This window comes from Hypanus sabinus, chromosome 32 (assembly GCF_030144855.1).
Source record: "Hypanus sabinus isolate sHypSab1 chromosome 32, sHypSab1.hap1, whole genome shotgun sequence".
Lineage (NCBI taxonomy): Eukaryota > Metazoa > Chordata > Chondrichthyes > Myliobatiformes > Dasyatidae > Hypanus > Hypanus sabinus.
In genome coordinates, this window is record NC_082737.1 from 1,429,691 (window position 1) to 1,446,580 (window position 16,890).

General features: G+C 44.2%; 2 non-coding genes across 2 annotated transcripts; one reads left to right on the forward strand and one right to left on the reverse strand.

The window, feature by feature from the left end:
- Positions 1-2,444: 2,444 nt before the first annotated feature.
- On the forward strand, positions 2,445-2,527 carry trnas-uga (transfer RNA serine (anticodon UGA)). Its single transcript has one exon. It is a non-coding gene; the product is annotated as a tRNA-Ser (tRNA).
- A 14,091-nt stretch (positions 2,528-16,618) lies between these two features.
- Positions 16,619-16,690, reverse strand: trnae-cuc (transfer RNA glutamic acid (anticodon CUC)). Its single transcript has one exon. It is a non-coding gene; the product is annotated as a tRNA-Glu (tRNA).
- Between the last annotated feature and the right edge of the window lie 200 nt (positions 16,691-16,890).

Here is a 16,890-nt window from a genome sequence, read left to right on the forward strand (position 1 = left end):
GAGCGAGAAGCTAAAACCGGTCATCTCAGTATTGCATGCAGCAAATGGAACTGCAGAGGCACAAGGGAGGAGCTGGCAAAAGTGACAGATAAGAAAGAATTCACCCTGCAGTTAGATAAAGGGGAGCTGAAGTCAGGTGTATCCGTATCATAGTGGAGTAAATGGAATTACAAGGGCATCAGAGAGGAGCTGGCCAAAATTGGAAGAGGACCAGTAGCAGGAACGAGGGCAGATCAAAAATGACTGGTGTTTCTGGGAGCAAAGAAGAATGGCTGTAAAGGGAGGATGAGGCAATCGTGGCTGGTAATGGTAATCAAAGGCACTATAAGAGCCAAAGTGAGGACAGAGAATACAGCATGAATTAGCAGAAATCTGTAGTGGTGGGGTGCTTTCAAAAACCGAAAAAAAGCACCTAAAAAGTCATGGTGGTATGGGACGATAAGAAGGGTGATATTAGAGACGAAAATACCACTGTGAAAGAGAGGCGAGGGTGCATATCAAACAATTGGACAATTACACTGGGGAGGAAGCATTGGGGGACAAAAAAAAAACAACAGCAGGTTGAATGATAGTTTTGCGTCCGTCTGCTCTGTTGACAACGATTAAAATGTACCAGAGGCCAGAAGTGTAGGTGTTATGACTAAGGACAAGCTGCTTGTGAAGGTAAAAGGTGCTGAAAATAGATGTCACCTGGAGTAGGTGGACTACACCCCGGGGTTGTGAAATTGGCAGCTGAGGAGATCCTGGAGGCATTTGTAGTACTCCTTCCTCTAGCACTAGACTCTGGAATAGTTCCAGAAGAACGGAAAATTGCAAATGTCACTCCACAGTTCAAAAAAAGAGGGAGGTAGAGGTAAGAAATTATAGGGCAGTTAGTTTGACCTCAATGGTTAGCAATACACACAAAATGCTGGTGGAACACAGCAGGACAGGCAGCATCTATAAGGAGAAGCACTGACGAAAGGTCTCGGCTTGAAACGTCGACAGTGCTTCTCCTTATAGATGCTGCCTGGTCTGCTGTGTTCCACCAGCATTTTGTGTGTGTTGTTTGAATTTCCAGCATCTGCAGATTTCCTCGTGTTTGCTCAATGGTTATCAAGTTATTTTAATTTTTGTGGCATCGGGGAACTTGGAGGCATGCAATAAAATAGGCGGATGAAGTATGGTTTCCTTAAGCGAAATTCTTCCCCGTCAAATTTGTTGATTATAACGGCAGGGTAGAAAAGGAGAGTCAGGTAAGTTTCTTTGCTTATATCGCCAGGAGGCGTTTGACATCGTGCCGCGCGAGGGGGCTGTTAAATGTTACTACACAAAAGATACTAACATGGATCGAAAATTGGCCGAGTGGCGGGAGGCTCAGTGTGGAAGAAAGCGGGCATTTTCTGGTTGGCTGCCCGTGACCAGCTGCGTTCCGCAGAGTTCCGCATTGGAAACGTTTCTTTCACGTTATGTGCAGGTCTGTATAACGGAATTGACGGATTTGTTGCCAACATGCAGAGGGTAAGAAGATATGCGCAGGGGCAGGCAGCGTTGAGGAAGCGGAGATTCTGCAGAAGGAATTGGACAGTCGAGGAGATTGGGCAAATAGTTGTCAAATACAATATAGCGTAGGGAGGTTAATGGTCATGCACCTTGGAAGGGATAAAGGCGTCTCTAAATGAGGTAAATTTTCAGAAATCAGAGGTGCAAAGGGACCTTGTATAACATTCCCTATGGCTTTCTTGCAAGTTTAGTCGGTGGTAAGGAAGTTAACTGCAATATTAGCATTCATTTCAAAAGGACTAGAATCTAAAAGCAAGACGCAATGCTGACGAACAGAAAGCATTGGTCAAACCATACTTAGGAGGTCCAGAGGAGATTCACGAGAATGATGCTGGGAACGAATGAGTTAACTTACGAGGGGCGTTTGATAGCTCTGTGTCTGTGCACCCGGCAGGGGCATCTCATTGAAACCTAACGAATATTGAAAGGCCTAGTTGGAATGTAAGTTGGATGTTTCCTATAGTGGGGGAACCTGGGACTCAGAGTAGAAAGATGACCGTTTAGAACAGAGATGAGGCGGAATATCTTTAGCTGCAGGGTGTTGTCTGCGGAATTCGTTTTCACAAGCGGCTATGGAGGCCAAGTAGTTGGGTGTATTTGAAGCTGAAGGTGAAAATTTCTTGATTAGTAAAGACGTCAATGTCTGCTGGAAAAAAAGACGTAGAATCCGGTTGAGAGGTAAATAAATTAGCTACGGTACAATATCCGTAGCATTTACGATATACATGCCAAGGTGAACCCTCCGAACTCACGTTTTGTCCTAACGGTGCAGAAACAAATCCAAAAGTAGTCTAATCATACTTTTGTATCGGAAAGATGATTCACCAGTTTCGTTACTGAAAACAACTGATATTCAGCCCTCTCCTCAGCTGTAGTGCCCCATGGAGTACAGTCTTGGCACAGCTGCGGTGGCCGAGTGGTTAAGGCGTTGGACTTGAAATCCAATGGGAAATCTCCCGCGCAGGTTCGAACCCTGCTCGCAGCGCTCTCACTACAGGCCTTGGGGACCTGTACTCCACATGCTCAGGTTTTTACCCGTATTATGTGAAGTTCATTTGTATTCCCTTGAGAAAGCTTCATCTAAATGAATCAAGCACGCGGACAAGAAGTGGACTCCATATTTTCGCTCTACGACAGACAGGTTAAGCGACCGAAAGTCATTGACTCGAGATGTACAGCTCCTCCCAACAATTCAGCCTGCCACTGTATAATTTGTAATCAGGTCTTTGCTATGTAAGTCGCCGTCCTAACAACACATCAGCCAGTTCCTTGGCTTTAAAGACTTGCTGAATTTGAAAATTTGGAAACGTTCCTTCCAGTCTGGGGGGACAGATCGTTGCATTTCGGTTGCCCCATATGCTTCACAATCCCTGATTTCCTTCATGTTTCAGAAATGCACCTATATCCTATTTAAATTAGCTGTCTTGTAACATCCACAGCCCTGAGTCGTGAATTAGTCTATTGTATCAGGAACGAGTGGGCAGATAGTCCTGTTTAACTCGGTTTTAAACGATAATTCCTCATCCTGCAGCTACGTTTCCTGGACTACACGTTTGAGGAGTGGCCTTAGATCGACAGCAGTTTCTATATGTAACATTGTACGGTTTTAATTTCAGTTGTTTAATAGAGCTCCTACACTTATAACAAGAGGTAAGTCAGTCAAGTTGTTCTGGGCTTCTCCGATGCTGCGGTACCCTTTAGCAAATAATCAGAGTAAAATGACCGTCACCCGTCACCGCACCAGCCTCAACCTCAGAGCCCTGCATCCGGGGAATCGTTGTTCGCCGGCGCCATTTTGACTGGAGCGCTTTGTCCAATTTGGGTTCCACTCACCGGCTGCATTTTGATTTGCTGAGTTCTCGTCCCGTGTCCAAAAGAACGCTGAAGCCAGTAACGTGTTCGTCAATAATTCCCGCTCGTTCAGCGGGGGACAGTTCGATAAGCTGTGGAGCTGATATTTCCACGAGTCCAATGATGGCCGCATTTCTAGGTGTGAATAAACACGAGATTCTGGAGCTCCCGAAGCAGACTTTCGACCAAAAACATTAACAATGTCTCCCCCTCTGGCCCCCACCAACAGCCCCCATAGACGCTGGTGCCCCGCTGAGCTTCTCCTGCACTGGCATAACTGACGGTGATTCAATTGACCTACATCTAGTGGCGGGCCAACGGAGCTACTGGCGATTACCTCAAACTGAAAGTGGAATATCCAGCCATATACACCTTTCTGTGTACCCACAATTGCACCAGCCACTGATCAGAAGTAAAATATCCAAATATTCTTCGGGAAACAGCACAGTTAGAACATAAAAATCCAAATGAGTGCAAAATATTCAAAGCGGTCATCGTATTAAGTGAATACTAATGAGAATGAGTATGCCCATTGGTTATGGAATTAAAAAGTCCAACCTATCTTTGCTGATGTCGATTTGAATGCAACGTTACCCGGCATGCCATACGGCCCAAGCTTCAGAGGAAATCACTGCAAGGGCACGATTGGAGGGCGTAGCTTATGAGAATAGGTTGTGTGAACTCGGCCTTTTCTCCTTGGAACGACGGAGGATGAGAGGTGAGCTGATAGAGGTGTGTAAGATGATGAGAATATTGATTGTGTGGATAGCTAGAGGCTTTTTCCCAGGGATTAAATGGCTAACAACGGGTGGGGCGCATAGTTTAAGGTGCTTGGAAATAGGTACTGAGGTGATGTCAGGGGTAAGTTTTTCACACAGAGAGTGGTGGGTGCGAGGAATGCCCTGCCGGTGGCGGTGGCGGAGGCGGATACAATAGAGTTTTTAAGAGCCTCTTGGGTAGGTACGAAGAGCTCAGAAAAGTAGAGGACTATGTGCTTGGGAAATCTAGGCAGTTTCTATGTTCTACATTCTAAGACACGGATGACGCAGTACCACTACCTGTTCAAAACTCGCTCGTCAATGTAAATTACTGGAAATACTCTGACGTCCGTGCAGCATCTGTTGAAATAGGGAAAGAGTGGCTTTCATGTCGAAAACTCTACATCTGGCATGGCAAGGGGAGAGAAATAAAAACGGATAACTTGAGTCAGGCAATGAGGAATAGAGCGGACGAAAGTCCTACCTCTGATACTGTCAAGCCTGTAAGAAATATCACGGAAATGTACAGAAGCCAGCCGAATCCTCCCGGTTAGTTTAGCTGGGCCTTTGTTCCTTCGGAGCCTTTGTATCATAATGGCGATGTTATCCACGGCTGTACGGATATAGAGCGCTTCGCTTCCCTCACCGACGTACTTCCTCAGCGGCAATTTAACGAACTGCGATGGACTCTTCCATCGAAATCAGCTCTGGCTTTGGAACTTGAAGGGTTAATGACGCTGCGAGTTACATGTGAACAAGGATAAGATTTTCTTTGCAGCCGAATAGAATGCCAAACTTCAGAAACCGGATCATTTTTAGGCTAGCAAAGTGTAGCTGCTGAATTGTCGAATGCACAATGCGGGGCCAAGAATGCATAAACCAGTTTGATCACGGAAACGGTCACTGTACAGCCAGCCTTGCCTTGGTAAATGAGGAAGTGCGCTGTGGGGAGGGGCACATAGTGTCGGTGATGAAGCAGAGGCGGGTAAGAGAGAGGGATGCTTCCACAGGAATATTGTGCGAGGTAAGCCAGTGCTGTGGTGATGACCGAGAAGTTGGGAGGCCTCTTCAGGATAAAGATAATGGGGTGGTGTTTGTCAGAGTGATCCCTGTGTCGTAGATGAACGAGGATGCTCGCAGCGGAAACGGTGTCCGCCGAGCAAGGTTTTGTTTTTGTTAAACGGTAAATCCGGCATACAGAGTACCAATGCGATCGCACCGAATGTAAAGTGGTTCCGGGAAGGTCGGCTCATTGAACTGATATATGATTACGATGGTAAATTAATCTCATCGTGCATGTACTCTGTAGAAGAACAAACCTAATGCATAAACAGACAAGATTCTGAGTGACTGTCAGAAGTCCCATACTGAAAGGACGCTTCTCCTTAACGGCCTCCCTGCATCTAACGGGCATCGCTTGAGACCAAGTGCACTGCTCATACGAAGCCGGGAAAGCTTTCTCCCTCGAATATTTGTGCGTCTCTGCATTCTCCCTCTGTTCAAGGAAACTGGGGCTGATTGCTCTCGATTCCCGTTAGCATTGAATCGGAACATCGCTCCTTGTCGTTAAATGGTTGTGACTATCCCCGTTTTTGGCGCAACTTGTTTCCCCCTACCTGTATTTTTTCTTTCAGTAAAGCGGATCCCAGTCGCATACGAGTAACAGACAGGCAAAACAAAATAGTCGAACAACTATCACGTAGGGGCGAGGTATATCGCCCAATTACCGGCTGACCGGTAAGTCAGTACAATATCAGCTGTTGCCCATTTCCCTGTCTTTTGTATTTTTGATGAAATAGATAATGCACGATAATGTATTCAGTATATTCTTATATTAAATAACGGTGGGATGTATCCTCCGCACAGTCGGTGAGGGGGCATTCTTGCCCGCAAAACGTGTGGAGAGAGTCACCTCCTTTGAAAATGGAACGGAGGAGTTCCAGTTCTGATTCCTACAAAAGAGCTTCGCTCAGCAGGAGCCGCATTCTTCCCCGTACGTGGCTGTCAAATCCTTCGTACAGTGCTGTCATTATTGATTGGGTAGTCCCTCTGATTATGACCGCAGATATGTGACAAGGGCCCATTGATCAGAGGTAGTTGAGGGCTGTGTGGTTAATCTTCACCGACCGATTTGCAAACCACAGGGCGAGACAATTTGTTGGAAATGGAAGGAATGATTTCATGTTGATTGTCTTTGTAATTAAAGAGATTTGGAGAATTGGCGTCAATAAGTCTAAACGGAGCGCCTTCTCTTGCCGCCCTCTGTGGAAGGGCCATGAACAAACACGTGAACTATTTCTCCTGCTCAGTACGAACGGTGATAATACCCCAGAGCCCTCCAGCTTCCGAGTTTAAATGAAGGGACGGAGCGATTCTCTTGGTCATGTCCGTGCGGTGAAATACTGCTCTCCGATGGTCAACACAACACTGTGAGGAAAACGAGGGCCCGAAGCAAGCAAGCGAATAAGAAATCCAGAAAATGCTTGTAACACTCTTTCTCGGCCCCTCTCTCCCCCGCGCCTCTCTGTCTATCGTTCTTTCTCCCTTTCTCTCTCTCTCTCTCTCTCTCTCTCTCTCTCTCTCTCTCCCTTTCTCTCTCTCTCTCTCTCTCTCACTCGTGAGCGCGCTCTCTCTCGCTCTCTCTCTCTCTCTCTCTCCCTCTCTCATACTTTCTCTGTCCCTTTATATACCTCTCTCCCTACGCCTCTTCCTCTTTCTGTCCCTTATCGTTTTCTCTCTGCTTTTTATCTCTCTCTCTTCCCCTGTCTTTCTCCCGCCCCCGTCTACCTCGCTCTCTCTCCGTCTCCACTATGCCCCGTCTCTTTCTCACTATTCCCCTATCTCCCGCTCTCAATCTCTCTCCCCTAAAACACACATTAGCTCTCTCTTTTTCTGTCTCACTCTTTCTGTCTCTCTGTGTGTGTGTCTCTCTCTTTCACTCTCCCTTTCTCATTTTTTCTCGCTCTCTCTGTCTCTCTCTTGCTCTCTCTTTCTGTCTCTTTATCTCCCCCGTCTCTTTGTCTCTATCACTCTTTATCTCTTTATATCTCTCCCCTTTTTCTAACTCTATCTTTATCCCCCTCTTCCTCTATCTTTCTACCGCCCCAGTTTATCTCGCTCTCTCTACCTATCTCCACTCTGCCCCGTCTGTCTCTCACTGTATCGCTACCCCACATCTCCATGTCCCCTGTCTCCTGCTCTCAATGTCTCTCTTCCCTAACATACACGCACTCTCCCTCTTTCTCTGTCTCCCTTTTTCTCACTCTCTCGATCTCTTCCTACCCCTCTCGCTCTCACAAACGCACACACATAGTCACTCTCTGTCTGTCTCTCTCCCTTCACACCCTCCCTTCATCACTTCCCCCACTTTGCACACAAGGCTGAAGCAAACAGTTACCAATCAATGGTCATGTCCAGAGATGGGCACTGAGTGATTTGGAGGAGGGGGTGTTATAGATATATAAATAACTCAGCTGGGATGTGTTGTACAGGTAACAGGTAACAGGAAGGAATGGCGATTTTCCAATATATCTGTTCCCAGCATTTCGATTCCGTGCTCCGTTAAGACATGACTACCATGAGGATATTTAGCCAGCTTAACTAAATTAAATTTTGAACTAATTACATAATTGCAACCAGCCTTTTCCAGCTGGGACAGGGGATTGATCTTTTTTTTTACAGAATTCCTTTATTACAAATATCGGTGCTATACAATACATACAAAACAGTGACTAACACAAATACTTCTCTACGTACAGGCAATACACATTAAACCAAAATGTTCCCATCTCTAGCAATGATGGCATTTACATCCCGCGGTCCCGGAACGCCTATAAGATCGCCGTGGTCTGCGCGTGTTCCTTTTCAATATTCACCCGAGCACGAACATACCCCCTAAACATTCAGCTTGGGAGTCAATCGCTGAACTGGGCAGCACGGTCCACACACGGTAGAATCTCTCGCCTTTTCTTTTCCCTCACTCTACAGACTCCCCATTGCTTCCCTAACCAGAAAACGACCCCGTCTATTGCTCTAAACAGTCCAGTTCTCAGAGCTCCATAAACTTCAACCCCGCCCCTCTCTCTCTCTTTCCGTCTTGTTTTGCGGCGGTTGGCACCCAGCTTAATGGTGCATTACCGCCACCCTCTGTTCCGCAGTGTGCGATAGACTCGCATTCTAAATCCCTTCACCCAATCCCACACACACAATCCCTAACCTACAATTTATGCTCCCAACTTCAGCCATCCAAGTACTCTATTCCTGTTTATCCATCATATCCTATAATAAAAAACTGCAACCCTTAAGAAAGCTGAAAATACCCTAACCCATGCTCAGCCATCCTTTTAATGTGAATTCCTGCACCCCCAATTCCTTTAGATTAATTCTCATCATCTCTCTGTGTACCCCATACTTCCTGCAACTCAGAACTACATGTTCTACTGAGTCCTCTTCCTGACATTCCTCACACAGTCCTGTCTGCCGTTTCCCTATCAATTTCAGTGATTGGTTTAGTGCACAATGCCCCAGCCTTAACCTAGTCCACACAATTTCCTCTCTTCTGTATCTACTACCTTCCCTAGTACCTGCAACACTTTTTTGTATTTGATATAAATGCCCCCCTTTCCCCTCCCTGTCCCATCTTTCTTGCCACATTTGGTTGATTTTTTCACAGATTACACACATAACCTCTTTACTAATACTAATGTGCATTTCTATATTTCCTTTCTTTAATGCCCTATTTGCCAACTCATCCAACCTTTAATTCCCCTTCACCCCTACATGAGCTGGAACCCATAGAAGTTTAACCTGACCTCCCTGATTTGCAACTCTTGTGACTGACTGAAGGACTTCATGAAGTACATCTTGCCGTCTGTTTGAGTGAGAAGACCTTAAACTTGTTAGTTTAAGCAACACTTTCATTAGTTTAGTTTTCTCCACCCAACGCAACGCAACCAACACTGCCATCATCTCCACTGTATACACCACTAACTTATCAGATGTTCTTCTGCTGATTGCAATTGCTTTTGCTGGTATATCCACCCCAAACCCTGTCATTCCTGTCTCAGGTTCCTTAGCATCATCTGTATAGACCTGAGTATAATCGCTATACTTTTCCATCACATGACAGTTAAATGCACTTAATGCCAGTCTACGTCAGGCCATACCAGCTTCCATGGAGCTACAACCGGATAAACTACTGAAGGACTTATCCTTAGATCAAACACTCCACATGATCCAGCAATATCATTCCCTACCCGACTAAAGTTTTCCCTCTGAAACCTCCCATTTTCCCTGGACTCCTGCAATACTCCTTTAGCAGGGTGAGAATCATTGTGTCCCTGCAAATTAACTCAGTAGTTTGCCATCAATTGCATCCTTCTTAATTCCAAAGGCAATATTCCCATTTCTACCTGCAGGGCTGATACTGGTGATGTTTTAAAAGCCCCACTGCACACTCTCAAAACCTGAGCCTGAATCACATCAGTTTCCTTATGAGAGACCTAGCTGCTGATCCATGTGCTACACTTCCATATCCAACACAGCTCTTACTAAAGTCACACACATTCTCTTCAATGCTGAACAACTTGCTCCCCATTCCCTTGCAGTCGAAAATCTCATCACATGTAGTACTTTTTTATATTTCTCCTCAAGTTTTCTGATATGATTTGCTCATGTTAATCCTGAATCAAATATAACTCCCACAAATTTAAATGATCCAACCCTTTCGAATTCAATCCCATGCATCCTTAACTTCTTCCCTATCTCAATTCTTTTCCTGGTGAAAAATACAGTTTGAGTTTTTTCTACTGAAAATCTACATCCCCAATCATAACCTCACTCTCCCATTTCATCAATTGCTCCTTGTAGTTTCCTGATAATATGCTCCATGTTCCTGCCTCTTTTCCACGAGGCCCCATCATCTGCAAACAGTTACCTACCTATATCCACTGGTACCTTTGTGAAGACATCATTGGTCATAATGATGAAAAGCAACGGGCTAATCACACTACCCTGAGGTGTGCCGTTTTCCACTGTGTACTGTTTTGATAATTCTGATCCAATCCGCACTTGTATTTTTTTTACCAAACAAAAAATATTTAATCCAATTAAAATCTCTTCTCCCAGCCCCCATTTTGTGCAGTTTAACTAATAATCCTTCCTTCCACATCATATCATAGGCTTTTTCAATGTCAAAAAACACTGCAACTACTGATTCTTTATTTGCCTGGGCCTTTCTTATTTCAGTCTCTAACCTTCTCACTGAGTCCATGGAATTCCTTCCCTTCCTAAAACCACTCTGATAACTTGCCAGCATTCCTCTCTTCTCAAGATCATATGATAACCTGTCTGTTATCATCCTTTCCGTTACCTTACATATATTTGATGTTAGTGCTATTGGCCTGTAGCTAGTGGGTTTTGACGGATCCTTGCCAGGTTTCCTTATTGGAATTACTACTGCTTCTTTCCATGCACTTGGTAATCTTCCCTCCTCCCACACTCTGCTGTAAAAATGCAGTAACTTCAAGAGCGTTCCTCCTCCTAGATTTGTTAACATAACATAGCATATTAGATCCTTCCCTGGGGAGGATGGTCTCGATCTCTTTGTTGCTCTCACCATTTCTGCCAAAGTAAATGGATCATCAGTTATATCATCTGTTTCTTCCCTCCTGTTTAACACACCTGGGTATTGACTCATTGTTCTTTCCCTTCTCCTTCTCCTTTCTTCAGACAAATTTTCTGAACTATGTATCTTTACAAATGGCCATGATCTCAGCCTTATCCCTGCTGGAGACTGCTGTTTCCTCCTCAGATATCATTACTGGATATTCCCATTCCCTTCTATCTCCCCCCATCCTCTTAATCATTCCCCATACCTCTCCCACAGGCGATGTTCTTCCTATTTTGATGCAAAAACTCCTCCAACTTGCCCTTTTAGCTTCTCACCACAGCCTGTGCCTTCTTATATTGAATCAAATGCTGCATATTATGGGTTCTTTTAACTAGTCTGAATGCTCTATTTCTGTTTTTTACAGCCTGACAACATTCTTCTGCCCACCATGGTACCAGTTTTCTATTCATTCTATTTTCACTCCTGGGTATAGATCCTTCTGCTGCCATAATAATAGCTGAAGTCACCTGACTCTTTAATTCATCTATATTTCCAGAAATGTCAATCTTTGTCAATGCTTCTTCACTTAACTTCTAGAACTTACCCCAATCTGCTTTTCCAAACACCCACTTTGGGATTCCACCACCTGGTCTTACTTCAACACTTTCACCCACTGAACATAAAACTGGGTAGTGATCACTGCCTACTGTTGAAGCAGTCCAAACTCCCCAGATACTAATGCCAGCCAAGACATTAGACACTTACGTAATTTCAGTTCCTGCTGTTGTGTTTATCCTTGTTCCTCTGCCATCATTCATACACACCAACTCCCTTTCTTCCATCAAATCTTCAATTACCTTTCCGTTTGAATCGGATCCCCCATATTGTGCTGTGAGCATTGAAATCTGCACACCACACTACTTTATGTCTGTTTTGTCCTTGTATCCTTAATAGGCTGTCCAAATCCAACCTTTTACATGGATTGTAGTAGTTAATTATCACCACTCCCTCTCTTCTCTCCCACATTTCCACCACTATGTATTCCTGATCATCTCCTTTTTCCAGTACCCTATATGGTATACCTTGCTTGATTAACATAGCACAACCCTCTCCTCCCCCTAGATTTCTATCTTTCCTTAACATTGTATACCCATATACTACAAATTCTAAAACAGCTTTCAACCAAGTTTCCTGGATACACACTACATCCGGTTTTACAACCATTTCCATAATAAAGTGCTTGAATTCCTGGCCATTGACCAGTAAGCTCCTTATATTCCATTGCAAAAGAATCACCATAATGAGTACTAACCAACCTATGACACTTCCTGGCTTGACTGATTAGTGAGGTTCTCCCTCACTTCTTCCCATGTCAATCCCTAAACCCTAAATGGTTTACTGCTGCTTTGACCACCAGCTGAATTTTGTCACTTTTTGACTTTACCTCAGCCGTACTATTAATCATTCCTGCAAAGAATGTTACCAGAGCCTTTTTGTCTACATAAATCCTGTCATTTCTTCTTTGCTGCATCTCTCGCATCCCTATTGCTCCCTGTTCATTATTTGCATTACTCTGTTCTCTTGACATTCTTACAGCTTCTGCATAAGTGATTTTTGTTTTCAGTCTTATTTCTTGAATTTTATTCTCCCGTCTCATAACTCACTATATGCCACATTATGAGCACCTCCATAATTACAGCATTTTGGTTGCACTCCTGTTCCGCACTTTCCATATTCACGATCATCCCCACATCTAGCACATCTCCTCTGCCTTTTACAGTTTTTAGCTATGTGTCCAAACCTTTGACAGTTATAGCACCTCAATGGCTTTGGCACATATACCCTTACAGGATAACTCATTAAACCCAGGAACACTTTCCTTGGCACTCTTTCTTCTTCAAATTTAATCAATACTGATTCACTTTCCTTTTTCATTCCCTCCTTTGTTGTTTTCAGTCTTAGAACCTTAATTACTTTCCCCCCTTTGATATTCCTCTTTAACTCCTCCATGTTTATACTCATTGGTACACCCGTGATCACTCCTTAACAACCACCATTTCGTGGTCCCGCCCTGCCTGTATATTCCACCTTGCATTTTCCTATCTCTTTTAGCTTGAGTGCTTCGTCAAGTTGTTCCTCATTCGCACATCTTACCAATAGATTGCCATCATTAAGGACTTTTGCAAATACTATTTCCCAGAGTTGTTGCTAGCACAAACGGGTTAATTTTCTTCATGTGTCCTTGAGTCTTCGCATTAAACCTAATTATAGCACCTTCTCTCTGAACTTGTTCATCTTCCTCACTTTCAGAAGTCTCTCCACTGTCATTTCTTATTCTTTTATTCCCTTTGTCCGTGTTTTCATTCATCCATCCCCTCACTATCTCCTTATTCCCTTTATTTCTCCTTTCACAATAATCCATTTCTCCCCAGCTACCTACCTCTGATCCCAAATCCCTATCCCGCTCCTTCTCCACTCTCTTTCCCTCAACGTTCCAAACCACATTCATGTATGCACCAGCCCTTCACTTCCACCCAGAGCGCACGATTACCGCCTGCTCCACACTCTCCGTCCAGCCATCAACCCCGCCTGTTGTCACAGACGCGGTTTAACGGCCGCCCACGCGATCGTCATCAGTCAACCGTCGTCAAATGACGGATAAGATGGCGTTCCTCGATCCAGTTGGTGTGACAAGATCTAACGTGTTAAACAATGGCGAAAAGGTTTTCACCGAAGGGTTGTTACCTGCCGCAGATCCCGCCTTCTTCTGTCTTCCAAAAGAGCGTCCAAACCTGAACAAAACAAATCAAATTGTTTTACTTGTTTGTTTATTTATTATTACTTATTGTTTATCATTATTATACACCTATAATTATTTCTCTACTAGGTTATGTATCGCATTGAACTGCTGCTGCTAAGTTAACGAATTTCACATCACATGCCTCAGATAGCAAACCTGATTCTTATTCTGATTCTGATTCTGAATGTCCTGTTTTCTTAAAATTATTTCGACATACCTCTGAGGGAAGTTGGGAGCATTGTCGGCGCGACGTATTAAAGGCGGAGGACAAGAGTTTATCTCTTCTCACCTAGGGGGAAGGAAAAAGCATTGGTGAAGGACATGGACTTTCTGTTGACCGTCAACTGTGGCGTGGGCTTTACTATTGAGAGCAAGTTTAATCCAGCCGAGATCTTATTGAATATCAGGCCGGACAGGAGAAAGCAAGTAGTTTGCTCCTCATTCCGTTGTCTGTTTCTTTTTACAGAAAATAAATAACAGACCCTACTTGGACCGGCACGCTACATCAGTGGATGTAATAGGGACCCGTGCTTGCAGCCCTGTTGTTCACGATCTTTGCCATCAGTTTGGCCGAGGAAGCATTTTAAAGTCTGAAAATGGCACAAAATGTGTAGCTAACATTTGTTAATGATGCAGAGTTGTTACTTTATGTTCTGCGTACTGTCTAAACCTACGTGTCTGTTATGATGCTGCTGACATTTCTGGCAAGAGGGGTCGAAGTTGACGTGGAAAAGCTGCGTGGGAACTGGAGTTCAATGTGGGAAACGAGAGGGCACACGGTTCTGCAGAAGAGACATCGCTTGTCTTTTTAAATGGTGAGGGAGTGAGGTGCAGTGAATAGTGAGGAAGATCAAAGGTAAATGCAAGAGTTACTATGATCTCGCACGATTTTGTCGGGCTTTATTGAGACTGCTGCTGGGACATTGTGCGAAGTCTTGCTCTCCCGGTTTAATAAAGGTCATGTAATGCAAAGAACAAACTGTCAGAACAGGGGAGAGCGGGTCAGGCAGCATCTGTGGATGGAAATGGATCGTACTCATTTCGGGTCGGCGCACTGTAGGTGGTCAGTATGGGAGGGGGTTTGTGGAGCAGGAGTTGTGAAGAAACTGGCGAGTGTAAGTAGGGAGGTGTAGCAGGCAGCTGGATACTGGAGACTTGTGTTCTGCCACAGAGTTCGGGAGCGGGACATTAGTTGTTCGTTACTTATAGACCGACGGGGATACGGAAACGGTTGTCGTGGGTGATGAGACAGACCAGGGAATAGGCAGGGTTTCTTTCACTCCGTGGCCGCCCGGATGTGGAGGACTCCTTGAAATCCCATGTATAACAAGCAGCGCCAGATTACTGGAGCATTTCGGGAGTGAGGATATTGCATGACATGGGTACAGTTTATATATTGAAAGGACAGCAGTCAAATTCCCGCTGATTGTCTGAGGGTTTGCACAGTTTTCAGCGCTGAACAAAATTATTTCCAGTGGTGGAAATCCCCGAGAAGCAGTGTGCAACACATTGTACATAGATCTGTGGTCTGTTCCGACGTGTTATCGCAATAATAAATATCTGGTCTTGGGACCAATGGTGAAAATGGTTTCTGAAAATATTTCTCTGATCTTTCGACGCTGAAATGGGACGGGACCTTTGATAAACATAAAGAAGGCGTATGGTCATGCAGGTTTTGAAAGAAATAAACAGGCAGACTATTACTCAGACGAGGAGAGAATTCAAAATGCAGAGATGCAAAGGGTCTTGGGAGTCCTTGTGCAGGATACCTTAAAGGTTAACCTTCAGATTGAGTCGATGGTGAAGAAGGCAAATGCTGTGTTGGCACTCGTTTCTAGAGATATAGAATATAAAAGCACGGATGAGATGTTGAGGCTCTATAAGGCACTCGTGAGACCACACTTGGATTATTGTGTGTAATTTTGGGCATTTTAGAAATGATATACTAACATTGGAGAGTGTTCAGAGAAGATTCATGAGAATAATTCCAGGAATGAAAGGGTTATTGTATGAGGAAAGTCTGGCAGCTTTTGGGCTGGATTGCAAATGTTAAAAGACCTGAACAGAATAGATATGGCAAAGTTATTTCCCATGGCTGGGAAGTCTAGGACAAGAGGGACAACTTCAAGATTGAAGGACGTCCATTTAGAACAGATGCGGAGAAATTACTTTAGTCAGAGGATGGTAAATCTGTGGAATTTGTTGCCACGAGTGACTGTGGAGGCCAAGTCGTGGGGTGCATTTAAGGCAAAGATAGATACGTTCTTGATTAGCCAGGGCATCAAAGGATATGGGGTAAAGGCAGAGGAGTAGGGATGACTGGAAGAATTGGATCAGTCCATGATTGAATGGCGGAACAGACTCGATGGGCCGAATGGCCTGTTTCTGCTGCTATATCTTATAGACTTATGGACAACTTCAAAGGGAAAAAATGGTGTATGGAAACGTCCTTGACGACTGGGGTAATATATTCTAACACGAGGATAGCCAGAGACATTAACACGCAAAATGCTGGAGCAGTGCAGGACAGGCAGCATCTATGGAGGGAAATGAACACGCAACGAGTCAGGTAGAAATTCTCAACAAAAAAAAAATCATCCAATTTAGTCTTCTGTAACTGAAAACTTAATCCCAAAAAACACCCCTTCACCTTATGCGGTACAATTACGTTGTTTCTGCATTATTATCAGCAGAACGACAGACGCTCGTCTAACTGACTAAAAAAATCTCACGAAGTTGTAACAAGCTTCCCTGTATTTGTATTTTGTCGCCTTTTCCTCGTGGTCTACATATGCTGCCACTTGCAGTGATCTTCAAATGTACAAAAGTTCAAAAGTAAATTTATCATAACAGGGCATACTTTTCAACGTATTTCAGCCTGATTCATTTTCTTGCCGACATTCAGAGTAAAAGCAAAAGAAAAAAAGACTGAAGCAATGAATGAGCATCAGCAAGAGTTTTAACATAATCGAAATCTGTCGTCAGGTTCGTGGTCTTGTGGCAGCAGGTCATTGTAATACCTAGCAATAAATACTATAAAGCACAGTAAAAAAGTAATTCCCTGACCGGGAATCGAACCCGGGCCGCGGCGGTGAGAGCGCCGAATCCTAACCACTAGACCACCAGGGAAATTGCTGCATACTTTAGAACAAAGTGATAACTAATCGACAGAAAGTTGTACGAGCGCAATGAGAAGTTTGTGGCAGTATAACAGCCGGTAAAGAAGCAATAAATGTTGCGTCCGTGAGTTGTGAGATTCTTAAGACTGCAACTCTACGTTATGAAGTCGCTGAAGTGAGCGGTTATCCCACTCTGGGTCAGCAGCTTGA